This window comes from Dromaius novaehollandiae, chromosome W (assembly GCF_036370855.1).
Source record: "Dromaius novaehollandiae isolate bDroNov1 chromosome W, bDroNov1.hap1, whole genome shotgun sequence".
NCBI classification, from domain to species: domain Eukaryota; kingdom Metazoa; phylum Chordata; class Aves; order Casuariiformes; family Dromaiidae; genus Dromaius; species Dromaius novaehollandiae.
In genome coordinates, this window is record NC_088130.1 from 12346954 (window position 1) to 12367347 (window position 20394).

General features: G+C 42.0%; 1 protein-coding gene across 1 annotated transcript in view; it reads left to right on the plus strand.

The window, feature by feature from the left end:
* LOC135324166 (uncharacterized protein C9orf40 homolog) overlaps window positions 1–20394 on the plus strand; it is a 206908-nt gene that overhangs the window by 121680 nt on the left and 64834 nt on the right. The window lies entirely within an intron of this gene.

Below are 20394 nucleotides of genomic sequence, written 5' to 3' on the forward strand. Positions count from 1 at the left end.
GTAAACAAAGAACTGGTAGAGATTAACGGTACTCTGTTGACTTCATTGTTCAAGATACTATTTTATATCAGCTACTTTTTACGTCTATTCTCTATTCTTAGGATGTTGACGCCAATGGTTATCTCACTTTCTGATTGACAAGGGGATCCTAGAAATATAGAAAAGCCCATCTGCAGTGACACTGGCCTTCACATGAACTGTGAGCACCCCAGGGTTGTTAATGCTTTCCCTGTTGCTAGACCTCTTACAAAAACTGCTATTGCTTTTCAGCTTTTCTTTACTGTACTCATTATATCTTGAATTATTCTGGAACACACTTTGATTCCCTAATATATGGTAACTATTGCAGGAGAAGGAAAACCTCAAGCTAAAACCAAACAAAAGCTACTTTCCTATTTCTTATTTGAATAGCGTATAAGCTGCTGCAAGGCTCTGTTCATTTGCCTATCTGGCATCAGTTCTATTTGCAGAGACAGAGCAAATAAACTAGTGTTTTAAAATAAACTGGTTTCATTTAGATTGTGATGTTTAGTTGTGATAAAATGCTAAAGATTAAGGGAAAAAAATCAAAAAAAAAAGCACAAAATCCTGGGAAAAAAAGTTACTATTGCATAAAGAAAGATAGACTGTGCTCTGTGTGTCAGGGATTTAGGTAGAAGGCTAAAACCTTCCATTTCTTAGGCTGTCATTGAATGAACTTGACTTGGATTTTGACATTGTGCAGCCAGTCCAACATACCCACAACTGGCAAGAGGAGGAGGAGGAAAAGGAGGGTAAGGAGCAGAGAGGAGTCTCTGACTTCTGAGCCTTTCTGCTGCTGTTCCTGACTGAACTCATCCTGCTGAGATACTGCCAACTTCAGCTTGCTCCTGTGATCTATAGTGAGGCAGGCTCTACTAAAATGCAGAGCATTTGTGTGCACCATGTAGACCAAGACATTTGTGTCAGGGATCTAATATTGAAACAAGTTGAAAGGGGATAGGCTGTTCCACTACTAATGCTGGGGGATTTACTGTAAAAAATTCAGGCAGCATACACTACCAGTGGACAGGTATTTGATGCTTGTGATTAGAAAAAAAAGTGACAAAACATAATATTACTGCAGAAGAAATAAAGTCTATGACACATCTGTGGAGGTACCCACCTGAGTACCCAACTTTCACTAAGGATTTCCTTCCTTGAACTTTTAGGAATTGGGTGTCTCAGCAGCTTCTCAGGAGTTGATTCTGTGGTGTGGTGATGAGGTGGGAATCAGGTTCAACACTGCATCCCAGGTGGCCCAGATTCAAGAGGAGAGTGCCTTACCTGATCATGAAAAAGAGAGATACTTCTCCTTAGTTGACCCCTACTGTGAAATCAAAGTATTATTTGACCTTTGAAAATGTCTGAGCAGCAAATTGGGATTGCTCATGGACAAATGTGGTCCATGAAATAAACACTGAACTTAACCTTGCCCCAGCTTCATTCTCTGGAGTATTGCAGTCTCTGAAATCCTATTCAGGAAATGAGAGGAACATTCAATCTCAGATAATGTCTGTGTAGCAGCCTGGATTAATAGCTAACCTTGCATAACCTCTTCCACAATAAAAAGTATGGATTTCAGCTGAGATGACCAGTGACCTGAACTCTGGGCAAAGTGAAAGGGTTGGATCTGACTGAGCTCAGTTGACAATTGGACAAAATAAAGGTGGAAGATGACTATGGAGGATCCCAGCCTGCACCCAATTAGAGAAGGATTTGAACTCAAGTGGCACCCTGACCAAATTAGACCAGCAGTTGAGGTTAAATAGCTATAGTGCACAGGAAAAGAGCTGAATATGACCACTTATGATCTCTGAGAAGCACAGCAGGGCTGAGGTTGACCCATGAGGAACCCTTAGCAGAATGGAGAGGCAGAATAAGACTGCAAGATAGTAATGAAGGGAAAAAAGGCCCAAGGCTGATCTCAAATATTTGCTTTCATCAAATAGTAAGGGAGGGGTCTAACCTTAGGGGACCCCATGGCAGCTGACCAAGGTGAGCAAAGGAGGTCCAGGTAATCTCAAATGACCTCAGAGCAACAAATGAGAGTTGGAGTTGGCCACAGATGACCCCTGCGCTGCTAACTAGGTTTAAGGTAGACCTCACATGACTCTGGGAAAGAAATGACATCTGGATTAACCTCAAATAAACCTGGGCACCAGACAAGGTCCAGGCTGACCTTAAATGAGTGGCTGGGGCAACTAATTGGAATTAGGGTTGACCTCAAATGACACCTGGGAAGGTTAATTGGCTCTGAGTTTGACCTAGAATAACCTCCGGAATGAAAATAAGGGACAGGTTGACCTCAACTGGATGTTAGGCTGACCTTAAATGATCTCAAGCATCAAATGAACACAGCATTGACCTCAGATGACCCCAGAGGATCAAATGAGGGCCATTTTGACCTCAAATGCTCCCCATCAGTAATTGGAGCTCATGCTTATTTGAACTGACCCCAGACACCAAGTGCTGGGGTGACCTCAGATGACCCCAAGTAATGGTTTGTATCTCAAGGTGACTTCAGATGACCACAGGCAGGAAACAAGGGCTGCAGTTGACCTCTAATGAACCTAAGCACCAAAAGAGGGGTAGGTTGACCTCAAATGACCACCAAGGCAAGTATTTGGATCTCAGGTTCACCTTAAGTGCCCTCTGGGCACCACACAAGGGCTGCATTGACCTCAAGTGAACTCTAACTAGCATTGAGGTTGACCTCAAATGACCCCTGGGCAACTTAATTGGATCTCAACTTGACCTTAAATGACCCCTCTCCTCCAAATGAGAGCAGTGTTGACCTGAGATGACCCCTAGGCAGCAAGCAAGAGCTGTTTGACCTCAAATGACCCCATATTGACCTCAAAAGACCCTGGATAGGTTAATTGGATCTCCAGTTGACCTTGAATGACCTTTGTGAGTAGGAAACAATGCCTGTGGTTGACCTCAAATGACTCTGTGCAACTATTTGGCTCTCAGGCTGACCTCAGATGACCCCCAGATACAAAATGAGACCAGCGCTGACCTCAAATGACCCCCAAGCAGATAAGTGAATCTCATGTTCACCTCAGCTGACCCTTGGAGAACAAACAAGAGCCAGGTTGACATCAAATGGTCCCCAGTCATATAACTGAATTTACGGTTGACTTCAAATAACCCTGAATCAGGAAATTGTACCTCATGTTGACCTGAAATGACCTCAGACATCAGCCAAAAGCTCAGTTGATGTGAGATGCCCCCAGGAACTAGCTGGATCAAAAGTCAACTTCAGATGGCCCCAGGCAAGAAACAAGGACTGTGATTGACCTCTAATGACCTCCCAAGAACCAAATCAGAGGTAGGTTGACCTCAGATGACCACTAAAGCAAATATTTGGATCTCAGGTTCACCTTAAAAGACCTCTGGGCACCAAACAAGGGCTGCACTGATCTCAAATGAACCCTAACTGGCTCTCAAGTTGACCTCAAATGAACCCTGGGCAGCTTAATTAGATTTCAACTTGACCTTAATGACCCCTCTCCACCAAATGAGAGCAGTATTGACCTTAGATGACCCATGTGCAGTTAAGTGCATCTCAAGTTGACTTCAGATGATTCTGGGTACCAAACAAGAGCCAGGCTGACCTCAAATGTCCCCATGCACCTAACCTGATTCCATGTTGACCTCAAATGACTCCTGGGTAGGTTAATTGGTCCTCCAGTTGACCTCAAATGACCCTTGTAAGTAGGGATAAAAGGGCTGTGGTTGACCTCAAGTGACCCTGTGCAAATAATTTGCTCCCGAATTTACCTCACATGACCTCTTTGCACCAAGCAAGAGCTGTGTTGACCTCAAATGACCACTGGGCATCTAATTGGATCTCAAGTTGACCTCAACCCCTGAGAAGGAAATGAGGGCTGCAGTTGACCTGAAATGCCCCTGGGTAGGTAACTGGCTCTCATGTTGACCTCAAATAACCCCAGACAGCAAAAACAGGCTCGTTTGTCCTGAAATGACCTCTGAGCCACTAGATGGATCTCATGTTGACCTCAGATGACTCCTGGGCACGAAAAAAGGACTTTGTTGATCTTAAATGACCTCTGGCAACTAACTGCATTTCAAGTTGCCCTTAAATGACCCCTGGACATCATATGAGGGCTATTTTCCCCTCAAACGACCCAAAGGCAAGTTATTGGACCTAAAGGTAGACCTCAGATTACCCTGTGAAATTAGCTGGATTTAAGTTTGACCTCAAAAGACCTGCTTGGCAGGAAGTAAGGACTCTGGTTGACCTTATATGACCCCTTGCATAGCTAATTGGCTCTGAGGTTGACCCCCAGATGGCCCCTCTCAGGACATGAGAGCTGAGTTGACCTCAAATGATCCCATGTAGGTACTAGGATCTCATGTTGACCTTGGAGGACCTCTGTATATCAAATGAGACCCAGGACTGACCTAAAAATCATGTAATCATAGACTAGTTTAATTTGCAAGTGTCCTTTGAAGGTCATCTAGTCCAACTCCCTGCACACAGCAGATACAATTAGATCAAGTTGCTCAGGTGCTTGCCCAAGTAAATTTGAAATTTCTCCAAGGAAAAAGATTTCACAACTTTTCTGGCAACCTGTTCCAGGATCTGATCATGCTCATGGTTAAAAGAAATGAAAACAAAACAACACAACAATGATTTCCCTGTAGCTAATCTATCTAACATATATTGTCACAAGTGTGGAAAAGGTAGGAGTAATTGCCATCAGCCTTTTGGCTACACCTTTGCTAATACAGCCCAGGGTGGTCTTCTGGCAGGGAGCAGCAGGGGCCAGCTGCTGAGAGCCCAGATCACCAGGTGAGTCCATAGTGATGAGGCAGGTCCAAGGTCAAGCCCTGAAGTCAAGTCCGCAGGCCAGGGTCAGCGAGGTACAAGAAGGCCAGGTATGGTCCAGGCGCAGGCAAAGAGTAAAGGCCTCAGCTTAAATGCAGCTCCAAAGCAAAGAGAGGGGAGGTTCCCCTCTATTAACTCATGTTCAGCTTTTTTGTCCACTAAAAACATCAAATTTCTGCAAATCAGGTTTCCTTCTGCTTCAGGTTTTCCTTTTCTGCAAAGCTGCTTGTTATCCGTGTGGCTCCCAGTCTGTACCGCTGCATGGAGTTAGTCCATCCCATGTACAAGACTTTGCATTTGCTTTTGCTGAACTTCATAAGGTTCCTGTTGGTTCCCCCCCCCCCCAAAAAAACCTGTCTGTACCCCTTGAATAGCAGCACCATAAATATACCATCCAGCGTATCAACCGCTCACTTCAGTTTGTTATCCCACAGGAACTTGCTAAGAGCATGCTCTGTCTAATCATTCTGGTTGCCTTTCCATAGTTTTACTTAGCTTAGCGCAGTCTTCCCAGCAGTTCTTTATCATAACTTACCTAGGTCCTCAGCAGGCCAAACCAAGTTCATGCAGCCGGGCCAGATCAGAGCTGGACCTGGGCTCCTTGGGCCCCAGGCAGCTGAAACTCTGGAGAGGAGGAAGGTTTGGGGGGGGGTAACCTGGAACCAAGTTTGACTTCAGATGACCCCCGATTGGCAAGCAAGGACAGTTGTTTTCTGCAAAGGCCTACAATGCAACAAACTGAGGGCAGCAGTTGACCTCAGATGGTTTCCAATCAACAAAACATGGGCAGCTCTTAAACTTACAGAACCGCTGAGTAATTGATGTAATTCTTGAGCTTCTCTGTGTAGTGTATGTAAAAGGAGGGGGCAGAGGAGGGAGATGGCTGCAGTCTGCAGTCAATTTCAGGTGACAACTTTATATGAAAATTAAGTAGTCTTTCCATTTCCACACTGCATGTGCATGACAGTGCAGTTGTGCAGGACCCCAGCTAACTGCTCTGTTTCCAGATGTGGCAGTAATTAATCTCAGTTAATCCCAAATAGAAAAGAGATATAGTGGCTGCCCTTTAATGGTAGCTGTGCAGAAAACTGTACCAGTATATTACTTCAGAAAACCTCAGATCACAGACTTTGTCAGTGTTTGATCTCCAATGATCTCCTAAGCAGAAGACTGAGGGAGTATTTTACCTAAATGTCTCTTTAAGCATGAAAATTTTCATTTGCTTAACTTCATCTGGTTCAACTACCCAAGTCTGGCTCAATAGTTGACCTCAGGCAGCTCCTGAGCAGCACAGCTAGACAGCCTGTTGCACCTGACCAGCAGTCTTAGGAAATGGTTAAATGGTATTGAACCTTTATAACATTTTGGGCAGGTGGGCCCAGCAGTCTTCCTAAGTGTGAAAATGGGGCAGCAGTGGTCCCTGTTTGATCCATATACATATTCCTCAGGAATAACTAACATTTGGAGGACATCATTGTACAGCAAATTAGGGCTTCATTGACCTTTGAGCTGTAAACTAGGGCAGGCATTGACCTCCAAGTACCCAACTCTGGCCATAGATGATGTCAGATGATCCAGGGAGAAGGAACATGGATCTGTGGGACTTAATATCATCACTCTAAAGATGGTAGTGATGGTTCATTTCAGCTAAACTCAGTTCAATAAGTAACTTTTGCAGATGTTTCCTGAATAGCAAATTGGGGCAGTAATTGACCTTTGGACTCCTGACCCCTGAGCCAAATGTGGGCCATAAATTAGTATTTAATTTCACATTGCCACTGGATAATTCCTTAAGGCAGTAACTGACCTCATATGACTCCCTTGAATTGGAGAAGTAAATGATCCTGTTGTGTCCTGAGCAATAAACAAGTGCAATGCCCCAGACGCAGTCTGGATCTGTGGTTAACCTCACTCGACTCTGTTATAAGAGGTGGTGGCAGGATATGATCTCAATTATTGCTCCCTCTCTGCCATCTGAATTTAGAAATTTAAATTAGGCCAGCAAGTTGAAAGTTGATGATATCTGAACATCAAGCAGAGGCTGACAGGTACCTCAGGAAAACCTGAGCAGCAAACCATGTCAGAGCTTAACCTCTGGCTAGCACATATAGGCTTCAAATGACTTCTTATGAACATGAATAGGAAGCTGGACCTGGCAGCTGCAATTCCTCAGGTCACCCACCACCAGTCCTGGGCTGGGCTGTCTGGTATCTCTGACAATTGACATGTGAAGTCCCCATCCTATTCTACTGTCCTACTGCAGCCTCAAATGCAGGGTTTGTCATTCAGTTCTATGCTCCTCACTAAAGAGACATTATTTTTACACGATGCTTGGTGAAAATCTGGCCTGAATCAAATCTGCAGCTTTACCATTGACCTTGGTGGAGCTAGGATTTCAACCCATATTTCAGTGTCCAAGAAAATGTCTGTTTGCCTACCCATCTATCACCTCCCTGACTTTGTTGTCTCTCTCTCTCTCCCTTAAGACCCACCTGGATTCATAGTTCGAATCCTACAAAAATTGCCAAAAATGCAAAATGCCATTCATTCCACCCGAAGAAAGACTTCCCACTAAAGACCCAAAGATATTTAAAACAGTGTATCTCCTTCTGTCCATCCTACAGCATAAGATCACCATAATTATTAAGGTGGTTAAAATCCCTGCAGCGGTTAATGTCTAAATACCCTTCAGAATCCATATCAAGTCTTATAATAATGACAATGTATTAGGTTTCGTACCAAGCCAGGCATGAAATTAACCTAACATTTGACTTTTAGGTGGGTGGAGGCACCACTACTGGAGTACTGAATTACTTTCCATCAGGTAGATTCCTCAGAAGCACATGCAGTGCAAGTATTTCCAGTAGGATATCTGAGTCAGTCTGCTTCTTAACCCCCTTAATTATACAGTGGGAGTTTAGCCTCTGTGATCCAGTCTGCATGGATGCCAGTGGTCCTCTTCCATCAGCTAAACCTGACTTTCTTGGCTTCTGTGGACCTAGATGATTCTCTGGGTTGTTTTGATTTCAAGATTACCTAAGATATCTTTTCTGAACAGGACATATTCTGCACACATAAAAATGGCCTTACAATAACAGACCTGAGTCACAGGAAATCCCAGATAGCATCAAATAAAAATACTGTCCCTTTCAGCTCCTTCGCCATTGGTCTGAGAAGCCTGTACCCATTCCAGCTACAAGTATGATGGGCAATACCAACCAGAAAGAAAGGATATTAACAGTTAAACTCACAATATGCGAAATGATAAAGTGTTCCACATTTAAAAGAACACCAGCCTTAGTTTCAGGCTAATTTATGTTCATTATCTTGCTTCGTTCCAGAAATAGAAATGCTCTTCTCTCTTGCATCCCACAATATGACAAATACTATGTCAAATATCTTGTATTTTGTGATCCACTCTCACCTATAGCCAAAGAAAAGCTCCTGCTTCAAGCCCCGTTAGAAACTCAAACTCTCATATATGTTTTATACTTGGCTAATCCGTCCGTGGATGTTTAGTATTTCCTTTATATAAACTTATAACTTATGGATGAGGCCCCAAATGTTACCTAGGTGATTCAAGCACACTATGATAAAATATGAATATATAATCACTGGAAAAGACTTAAGGTAAAAATTAGAAAAGTACCTCTCCCCCAAGTTAGAAAATCTGTGCCCTCCAGCCCCGCTCTGTAAGTGTCATTGACTCAAGACGTCATTGACTCATCCACTTTAGCCCTACCAAAATATTTCAATCACAGAGCATAGACCAAATTAGGATCATTGCAAATGTGCCTGTTCAGAAGTGCCCACTGCTTCCATACATTTTGTGTGGCTGTACTGAGGTTTAAGAGAGTTTGGTAAAGGATGGAGGAGAAGGCTGACAGTTTTTGGGCAGAGCTAAGGTTATAGCGCTTGATCTGAAGTATGCCAGACTTGCATTCTTCATTTAGTGAAAGCAAAACAGGGAGCAGACCTTATTCTAAAATTAATAGACTTTCTAGAGGGCTACATAGAGCTGGCATGTTCAAATTAAATTTCTGTAGACACATCTCTATTATTATCCTTTGGGTACATAATAGATCATTATGAAACAAATTGGATAGGCTAAGTATCAGCATAGAATGGATTTACTGTCTCTCCTCTGCATGAACATGTGCAGTAATCGGAATCCTTAGGATTCCCAAGGGAGAAGTCAGACAGCTGGCTGTTTACCCTCTGTGTGCCAGCAAATTTCAAATAATTACTTTCACCTACCTACATTCTCTCTTCCATTTAATTAAAGTAAGACAATTATTTATGTGAATAAAGATGAAATTGTTGTGCTTTCTATGCCCCTTAAATATAAGGATGTTGGTCCAGATCCATGGGGGCATGAAGAGACTAACTGAAGAGTTTTAGGTTCTGGACTTTTCTCCCTCAAGCTGTGTTTGATTTCTAGGAGGAAAAACTGGAAGCCAATCATCAGGGATGCATTAATTCTAATTAATGGGCAGCCAGCAAAGATTTCGATTTACCAACACTGATCACAATTAGGTGGGCATCTGGCCTTAGTTTTCTTAGAGCATTGCATCTGCATGGTAAAAGGCTTGCTGTTGCATTGCTCTATAGTTAATGGGATATCTTTTTCAAGCCTAGGTGTACCTCTTCTAGCCTCTAATACTATCTCCTTCCTTAGCCAGCATCTCTGCATTCTGGAAATACAGCATTCCTTCACTTCTGCCTCAGACCATTACCCTTACCCCTGATCTTCATTTTACATGCTCCATACTACCATTCTTGACCTTCTGCTTTCTACCATGCACCCTCATCTTGGTCTTCTGGAGCATAGCCTGCTTGTAGACCTCCTTTTAGCTTCCTTTCCCATATCCCACTGTCCTTTTACATATTTCACTAACCATGACCTCACTCCTCAACTGCTACCAATTTCTTTTCTTATCTATCTATCTCCCTCCCTGCCTGCCATGGGATCCAGGCCTGGATCCTGTCTGAAAGTCTGGGTGGAGCCTTAGCTCCATCACAATGCTTTGGACAGACCACAAAGTGAAGCAACAGCTGGGAATTCCTGCTTCATTGTGAGGAGCATGTACTCAAACCAACAAACATATAAGAAGCCCTCCTGCGTTTGCTGCTCTGTGGTAATTGCTCGAATGTAAGTGTGAAGTTTGTTTGCCCATGGAGTTTCTTCATGGAGGTTTAAGTATCCCACTTTTATCCATGAGCTAAAATTTCTATGGTCCTCTTGGGGAGCAGCTGAAATATAGGAACTTTTCACCACTGCAGTAACTCTTTAGCTCCTCTCTAAACAGACTGTTTTTCTAGAAAGCCAGGCAAATGGCTTCATAGCCAGAGGTGGGCCACTATGTTGTACAGGCCTGAGTAAAAGGACTGGAAATCTTACCAGGTAGCATGATTTGCTTTGTTTCTTCTGGGCCTTCCCTTGTGACTCCTCTTCTCATCCATTTCACATGGGACACTGTCTTCCAGTCGATACCTGCTGTAAATGCTACAATTGTCATTACAAGAAGCTCATCACTACTATCTTGAGCAACTTGAACCACAGCTCTCTCTCCAGAGCATTGGCAGAATGACCTATTGGCTTCCATGAAACAAACAATCATTTAAGTTACCTTACCAAAAAGTATGTAACATACTGAAGGTGGCCAAAATATTAAACAACACATACATGTATTAGCTTGACAGATATCAACCATCCTCTGTGTGTGCTTCATGGGATTCTGTACCTTGAATAAAAGCCCTTGCCATGGTCTCTTTATAAACTTCTCTGTTGCCTCACCCCCTAAACCTGAACAAAACAGTGCACACAATTTCATGGTATGTGAGTAGCCTTCACTTCCAAGGAAACCTGCTTTAATACTTAAGCCAACACCCTAGTAATATGCAGTTGAGCACCCCTACTATAGTCTGTTTATGAACCTCTCAAATGCTCAGAATTTCTTGTTTGCCACCTCACATTTGTTCTTTCTTTCTTTGTCATCTTTCTTGCTCTAAAATTATTGTAAATAAGACTGAAGGACCAAGATGGGCTGTTCATGCCTGCAAAGCAGGAGAAATACATGGTATTTTTCCTTTCCTGCTTAAAACTACTAAACTCCTAAAAACTACTAAATATCAAATAGCGAATACATTAAGTGTCTTCTGTTGGTATCTGTGCTCTTTTAAGTAAGCAGCCATCTGCCCACTGAGACAATATGGAGGGCAAAAAAGCACATTTTCAACCCCAAACACCTCCTATTAGCTGGCAATAATTAACCTTTTTATTTGCTTTGTAACTATTTGGGTGCTAACACCTTTTCTACTGTTGTTTCAGGTCAGGCACATGATTCGCACAGTAGCTGCTCTTGTTTTCCCAACACTGCTACTTGTGTGAGGATGGGCTTGAACTGTCAGAAACCTGCATTACTTTCTTGCAAAGCTCAAATCCGCTTTTTGCATAATCAATTACTCCAGTAGCATGAGTTTGGATTTTTGTTCTTCTTTTGTTAAATATAACCAGACTCAATGGCACACAACAAAAAGAACAATAAAATAAAACAAAGGTTTTTAGAGAGCATCATGCCAGTTGTTAGGAAAAGATTATTAACTGCAAAATCTGCACCCATGTTTTGCGGCATTCACTTTGGGTGCAAATTCCTTCCTCACGGATCAAGCCACTTACTTGCCTGAGCATGGCAATGGAGTCTGTTGCCCGAGGGCTTAGAATTACGCTTGCAGTGCAGTTGTGGAAAGGAAGATATGGGCTCACAAAGAGATCCCTCCCCTCTTCTCCTCTGAAAATTGAAACCAAGGGTACAGCAATGACATCTAATTGCAGCATGCGGGGTCCACAACATGGAAGAAATTATAGACAGTGCTGGTGCCAGCTTTCCAATTAAAATTTGACAGATCTTGTAAATTCACCATTTCCTTCTGCAAGCATCTGTGTTACAAGAAAAAAAAAATTCCCCCAAACACTACAAAAATAAAAGTCCTTGCTCAACTGCTGATATTTACTATCCAGTTCAAGGAAAGACAAAAACCATATAGAAATAAAAAAAAAAATAGTAGGAAAGCAAAGTGGGTGGGGAGGAGAGAAGAAGGAATCTTTTATTTCCAGCCTAACAATGCAGGAAGCACAGCCTTGCAGTTAGCTACATTTACCTGAACCCAAACCCTGCTAGTTTTCTGAGCCTGCTGTTTCATTCAGTGGCATGCTAAGGTAAGTCTTCTGAAGCACTATATAATTATTGCAATGGTGTAAGGAGTCAGGTCCTTCAATGTATGGCTACAGGTTTTTTGGAGCTCCTGAAGCTTATTACTTGGCTAATAAGTTTTGAAATACGATGTTAAATGCACAGTACATATAAGGAGCAGCTAGGTTTTTTTTTTTTTTTTTTTGACATCAACAGTCTCCTATTAGAGCACACACTGGGTGGAGGATTAAGACACAGTAGTTAAGGGGACTTTAGAGGCCCAATGAAGATAGTCCTGTAGCTTGAACCCAGGCTGAGGTCCCAGGTGGACTGAGCTTTCCACAGGCTCCTTGATTCTGCTGGCATCTCCAGAACCCTCTGGTTGTCACAGCCTAGCAGTCTGCCTCCCTGTAATTCTCGGTGTTTGGAGTAATTGCCTCCCCTTGCTCCCCTTAGAACAGCAGAACTTGTGTTCCCTTCACCCACAGTTTGCAAAATGACTTGTCGATCTGCATAAAGTCTGTTTTAAATACTGTCAGTCCCTTCAATTCCCCAAGCCCAGATCTATGCAGAAATGTTTTCTGTGCATGATGCTCTAACAAACATTTTAAGGAGTACAAAGAGAGCTCTATAAGCTCACTTCTTGCTATAAATATCTGTTGCTTATTAAATACTATGTGCTATTTAGTCTTCTCCCTTGAATTTGCAATTGCATGTATTCTACTCTGGTCTCATTACTTAGTAGAAAGTTCAAAAATAAAGGCATTATCTCTTGATATTGCTGGCAGTGTGCCCTCTACTCAAATGACAAGGCATGGGGAGTAACATCCTTTCGTCTTCCCTTCCTGTCCTAGGCTATGCTGAAGCGGAATGTCCCAGAAAAGGAAAGAATGCTTCCCTTCCATCTCAATCCTAAATTCCAGCCCCAACTAGATGTGGAGCTCAGGTTATAATAAGGGCTGGATTAAGGCACCAAGCTCCCACGCTGACTCCATGAAAGCTTTCTTTCGAAATTCTCCATTATCTGAACAGCTCTGTTAACCAAACCTATTATCTTTTCCCCTTGGTTTTCAAGTTGAGAAAGGAAAAGCAACTTCTTTAATGGCCCACAGATTGATGATTAACATTTTACATGTCCCTGCTGGTAAGTAAAAGAACTGCTTTGTGGACAGTGAAAATGCCTGCAAGAAAGAAGCAGGAGTCAACTTGCTTTATTAAGTTGTACTGCTTCATTAATCACAATCTTTTTTTATTGCATTGCTCAAAGCCAAATCCATTCTACTTCTCGGGAATGGGTTAGCTCAAAACCAAGTACTCTTAATGCACCTTTGACATCTGGCCTAGCAGCTGGCTATCTGCTAATATTGCTCTTAAGAAGTGTCAGGAGCCACATTTACTGTGACCATTCTAGCCCTTCTGATTTAAGCTACTGTAGAGGGCAATGAATTACCTTAAAGGAGCTCCTCTGGAAAGCCCTAAGTTTTCTGCTGGACCCCTGCCAGCCTCACTGCTTCATGAGTATGAACAATCAGACAATTGAACTGATTTGACTTTGCCACTCCTGGAGTTTCATTGCCTTTAACCTTGGGATGTAATGATAGTAATGCCATGCTAAGTGCCTCTCCTACCAGGGGGAATAGGGTTTGTCGGCTCAAGTAGGGCACCCATTCTTGTTAGCTGAAAACTGCACTGATTTGCAGTGAGAGGGGAAATAGATTGAACATGATTAACACCACTTAGAATGCAGCTTATTTTCTTTTAAGTCTTTCGAAGGTGGGAAACACCCAGGTGTATTTATTTCCTTTTTAATTGTAAGCTCATTGTCAAACAAGGCTGGTCTTAGTTTTTTCCTGAGAGATTCTTTAATGTCTACTAAAGGCCCAATAGCATCAGCCTAAAAGGTTTGTACTCACCTCCACCTCCAGCCAGAGCAATGATGGGCCAGTTTGATTATGGGCTGCATTAAATATGGAGGCAATTGTCCCTCTCTGATGAAGGTACTGCCAGAGGAGAGATTTTCTTTCCTGGCATTGGAAGGTTAAGGAAAAAGAGCTGCTCAGTAAAACTTGCCAGCCCATGTTAGCGAGGACAGACTACAGAGTGCTCTGCTTTCCAGGCAGCTATGCTGCCTAGGTGCTTTCCTAGCTGTCTTCCTGTGCCCTCTCATGTTGCTTTCTGCTTCCGACTCTTGTGACTTGGAAAGAGGCTGGGAGAGGAAATGATAACAAAACCGAACAGCAGTTTAACAGTCTTTTGATAACTTGGGCCTTCTCAGACTAACAGCTTTTGGCAGAGACATCAAATTCATTCACAGATTTTTTTGGTCAGAAGAGGCCATTATACTCATCTGTTTCGACCTACAAAAAACAGAGATTCCCAGGTTATCAAGCAGGCATTCGTATGCTCATTGGGGCCTACAGGAGGAGCCTATGTGCCCTAGGAGGAACATTTTGAGTCCTATTACAACCTAAAAGCTCTGGCTAATACTCTCTAGCAAATTTCAGTGTGAGAAAGATGAAGGTGGCTTTGGTTAATACATCAGCCTGTGACCCCTCTGGTGTAGGGACCGGGATACATTCACTGATGCCATTCCTGCAACCAGTGATGTCCAGCAAAGGGGCAGAGTTGATACTGGGGATTGGCAAGACCTTAAATGCCTGCAGCTGTATCCACCAGAAAACAAGGACTGGAGTCATAATTATTGTGCCATGGTTACAGAGAGGAACGAAAGGCCCTTTGGAACAAATTGGTTCAAGAAGCACGGTCTATCTTTGCCCACTGACAGAGGGGGCAATGTCAGGGAACACCTCTGAGGGCTGAGTCTTACCTGGGCAAGGGAGCAAGATGCAAGCTTGTTTGCCTGGTCCTGGTGGGAGCTGGATGCAGATTGGGAAGCTGAGCAGCTCTATTAGCACAGTGATGTACAATGATGTTAGAGTCCTACCTTAGAGCAGGATGTACTGTGTCATTAGAGTTGTAGTGTGTCAAGGGGCAATAGCTGGCTTCTGTCACAGAAAATTTGCACCGCTCAGGCCTCTTTTTGTTGCAGCAATGCACAAATAGCAGCTAAAAAACAAACTCTATTTTCTCCCATCAAGCAGCAATATTTGTTTCAGGCCTTTGTGTAATAGCTCAGCTCTGCAAATACTCATCTGTTTCTATTCCCAGTTGAGTCCTAGTCTCTCACAAAAGGAGTCTAGGGGCTCCAGGGCAGTCTGAGGCTGGATGGGGCTACGATCAGAACACGATGGTGGACCTGGCAGTTCTGTTGGAGTTAAATGGACAGAACTCATATCGTTTCAAGGAGGTCCAATTTCAAATGAAGCGCGGAAGCACAGGAGATCAGATTAGATTAGATTTCACGGAAGCTCTTCGGGACTCTTCGGGAGTGTTTAGAGTGCTGTAGCACCTGAGCTAGAGTGCAGACTCCATCTCCTTACTAAATGTCTTTATCTCCCTCTTTTCCATTGGCTCCTTCATACTGCTTCACCTTTTCCATGTTCCACTAAACCTTACTGTCTCCATACCTCCATCACTCATTACAGAAACCTAGTACTTTAAGTGCGTTCTCTCTGGCACATCAACATATTTCAGCAGAGCAGCTCTCCAGACAACAACTCTGCATGTAGAGATGTGCCTCGAATGCACACCCTCGCATGCATGCCCTCAGTTCCATCGCTGTAAGGTCATGCCACTGGTTTCAGAGAAGTAACTGCAGGTTAATACTTCTATAAAGGGAGCACTCTTGGCTGTCACATATGTCAACCTTTCCCTTTTTCATGTGCTCCTAGTTTTCTATAGTTTACTTACAAATATTATCTAGAGGAATCCCTGTGACCATTATATCAGCGATTACTATTTCAAAAATTCTGTTTAAAGATAACATGATAGTTGTCTTGAGGCATATGATTGAGTAGATATTTTGTCTACTTAATACTGGAAAAATGCAATTTCTAATGGAACATAAGATATTGGTGAGATGCGAAACATTCCTGGCTCCCACCCTTGGCTAGAGACAGGCTGAAATAAGTATTTTTCCTACAACTTGATCTTTCCAACATAGGATAATGTGTCAGTGATTCTGTGTTGCAATACTGCTTTGTATTGGAAAGACCGTTAGAGAAGCTCAAACAGCTCTTGATGTTCAACAGCATTGGAAAGAAAAGCTCTTGGGAAACAGCCTAAAAAGATACTGGCAAAAACTTTAAGAGAGACCAGCTAGTGCTTGTGGCACTAGTCTGTGAATTTAAAATAGAAGATTCATTCTCTGTGTTGTTAATGCAAGCACTAGATGGACACATTTTTAGTCAATAATAATAATAAATAATGAGATGCATACAGCCATTAAATGACTGAAAAAGTGTAAATGGAATTTCCGTTATTTATCTTCCATGCTGTTTGCTCTGATTTTTAATCTTTCCATGGAAAACCATAAAAAGACATAGAATTTTCTTTTAAATTTGACAAAAAATGCTTCAGTTTTGGATCATTTTTCTGTTACCTTTTGTAGCAATATTCCTCACAGGAAAACTGTGTCCACAAGAAAATTCTGTTTTTTAATGAAAGGACAATAGACCTAATATTAATTTCTTTTTTACATTTCTTTTTGAATATATATGCCTTTATTAACATCAGTCACAAATGACCTCCTATAATTTCTGGTGGATAGTATCTGCATTTGAGGGGTAAAGGTTCAACACCTTTGAAATTTTGATTGTACTCACTGAATGTTTTTAAATTCCAACAAAAATGACAAATTTGGATTTCCCATTTCACACAGATTTTGAAATCTGTTGGTCTAGTTCAGTGATGTGCATTCATATTTCTGCTGTAAGTGCAAAAAACCCTCTCCAGCATGCATGCATATGCTTTCTAAAATATGCCATGCGATTGTAAAAGGTGTGGTACCTATGATCCACTACTGTTCAGAGAAGGCATAAAGTGTACATTTTAGTATGATTTATCATACTAAATAAATAAATCATACTTTAAATTCTGATTTATAAACAGCCACGGATTCTCAGGGTGCTTTTTCAATGATATTACAGGATTGCAGGGTTTTCCCTTAAGGATGCAGATGACATTACAGTTCAGACTGCCGTCCACAAAACAAGTCACTCTGAGGCACTGGAATGATAAGTCACCTCAGAAGAAGGCTGATTGGATTTCATTAGTAACCCAGATGGCAGCAAGAGAATGTAGTCCTTGCCAAGACAGCATGGGTTTATTTGATAACATCTGGAAACCTTACGGTAGGGGTGGAGAAACTGCTTATACTCTAAAAGTGCCAAGAAAGAGATAAATAGATATATAGACACCAAATCATCTGCCTACCTAAAATGACAGGAGTAATCAATGATCAGAGTAAACGTCCCAAAACACACAGTGTTTAAACTTGATGTTGTGCTCATTTTCTAGTAGATCTCTCAGTAGGTGATATAATGGTATGTTAATTTCTTCAAGTAGCAATTTTCAGCAAGGCTTTTGGCTGATAAAGTATTTTGCACATCTTGAAGCTGCTTGGATAGCTAAATTCAAAAGGCTACCTAAGCACATGTCTAGCTTCAAGCTCATGGAAGAGGTATTAATTTCTTTTGGGTACAGCATGAGTTAAAAAGTACACACAAGCTCATACCACTGTATTGGGACCCCTCGAAAGCATGGTCTTCAGCCTCCCCTCTGCTAAAAGGCAGCGAGAATAGAGAAGAAAAGGAATAATGTGAAGGACCTTCAGAAGAGACAGAAATGAGGGGGAGCCCCAGAAAATGTAGTTCCCTTTTCAAATTACCCTGAAGTGCAAGCCGTGACAGCGCAGCATCCGTAGCAGGCAGAGATGCAGGCCAAGCATACAACACGGAGAAGTCCTCTGTTCCCCTCCAAACCTGCTGGAAGTGTCTCCAGAAACATCTAGTAGGAGACACTGTGCACAAAATTATTTTACAACTTGAAAATAATAATAATAAAAAAGTCCTCTTCCTTCTGTAGCAATGAAGGCAAGCATGTTGATTAGGGCAGCACGGCCTTTTAAAGGGGATGAAGATCAGCTGTCTCCTCACCTCAGCCCTTCCACGCTGCCCCTTTTGCCTCCCTTTGGTATCACAACGCTCCCAAGTGTGTCGCTCTGCCTTGAGCAAAAAATGAGGGCCCAACTGTACGCCCAGTAAGAGAGAGAGCTGACTTCTAAGTCCAGAAGAAATTTTTATTTGTAAGAGGGTAAGATCAACATATGTTTGCTAAAACTTCACAGCTGAAAACTTCAGGGTGTTTGGTCTTCAGCTGTCACAGGGAAGCAAAGGACGTGCCAGGCCCTGCCTATGTCAGTTACTGAATCGTTTAAAGGCTGGTGCAAAGCCATGAGCTGCAGAACTGCAAGTCTAGTGCCTCCTTCCTTGTAACCGAATGCATTCTTCAACTTAAAAATGTCACAAAAATAGGGGGATAGAGGGTGGATTTTTTTTAATAGCCCATTGATAAAAGCTTTTCTTAATCTGGAGAAATTCCAGACAAGGCCAGCATTTGCTCAGAATTGCTTTTTGTTGAAATGGAGGCAACTTACACACAAGCTTTATTAGGGCCGGGCTGAAACTGCTGGTCATGGGAATATTCTCTTAAGCTCAGGACTGCAGTTACTGCCATGGGAATTTTGAAGAGATTTTGCAAAAATTATTTGTAAATCACTGATGGTGCCTCATCTGTTTACTTTCATACATGCAAAATTCCAGGCTTTCATATGCAGTATGAATGTTACATGCTTAAACTACAGTAGTAGGCAGCCCCCTTTATGGACACCTAAACATCAGCATCTAGTTTTTTGAGTTGCTTTAGGGTCATCTCAAAGGTCCACATTCCAGAGAAGAGCTTGAGAGACCTGAACCCTCTAGGAGCCACGGGTGGAGGTTGAGGAAGGTACCCAAGGGCAGCACAAACAGGACTAACACCTCTCTATGGGCAACTGAATTGAGCCCTTACAGATAGCACATCCATATGAAAGATTTGCTCAGTTTTTTTAAGAAGCATAGCTATAAACACAGTCTTAATGCATAGTCAGGTATGTTGGGGGGAGATTATACTTTTATTAACCCATTTGATATAAATGGAATAAAAACCTTTTGGGCTCAGACACCCTTCATCAGATCTAATTAAAACTCTAAAACTCTATAAATCTCACTTCTTTCACATTCTCAGACCATTAAAGATACAACACAACCCCTACATAAACAGAAACATAAGCAAACACTTTCCAGAAACGTAAGCATGGCTGGTAACACCAAAATTCCACCTACCTTTCCAACATACCGGCACTTCAAACTGGGAGCATGGAGGGTTGGCATCTTGTATAGATCGGTCTTGTCCTCCCAAAGCAACTTGCAATCCACTTTTAAAAGGATTTTTCTGAAGATTTATTTTCGGAGTGGGGAAGTGAGGTGAAGAGGGGAGAAGCAGGAAGAAAGGAAAGAGGCAGAAAAATTGCTTTGCCAGATTCTGACTCATCCAGGACTAACACTGGACTATTTTTAGGATGTTTATCACATTTGATGAGACAGTCGCTTTTAGGAAGTACATGGTAAGTTATCATAAAATTCTTATACGTCCACCACATATCATGATCTAGAAGGCTACATGTGCAAGAGTTTGTAATTAAGTGAACATATGTAAATATATAATCCATCTGTGATTGTCAGTTATTGTAATTTCATGATGTATTGTCTAATGTATTTCACCTTTGTTTTCCTTGAAAGCATATACTAATTTATACTACAATCTACCTTTGAGAAACTGTAATGTGCAAAGAGCATAAGATATTTCATATACTTACGAGTAAATCTACCGTGAGCCTGGTGAATGGAGTTACACTGACATTGAGCTAAAACTTTTTCCTAGACAGCCTAGAAATATAAGCCAGTTTCAATATATTAAAGACAATTAAACAGTAAGGAAGCATAAACTACACAAAATCTGCTGATATTGTTTTAAAGTACACTGCTTCTGACTTTCTAATTGAGAAAAATACAGGTTAGTATTTATACGAGCACCTGTGGACACTGCATATTTAAACATCACCAGCATATTTATGCAATTCTTTGTTCCAAAAAATGCAAGTACAGCAGTCCATATATTTCATATGGGTAGTAAACAGCTCAGCTTCATGATGTCTCCAATATGAATGTTCATATATGAACTCATTGTTACATTTATTTGAAAGGATTTCAAACAGATGCCAAATCTCCAGATGAGTCTTAAGTCTCTAGGACTTTGAAACTCTAATTACGCTAAGCTGCACTTACTGCATCTCAGATCCCAAACTTAGCTGCTTGCATTGTGATT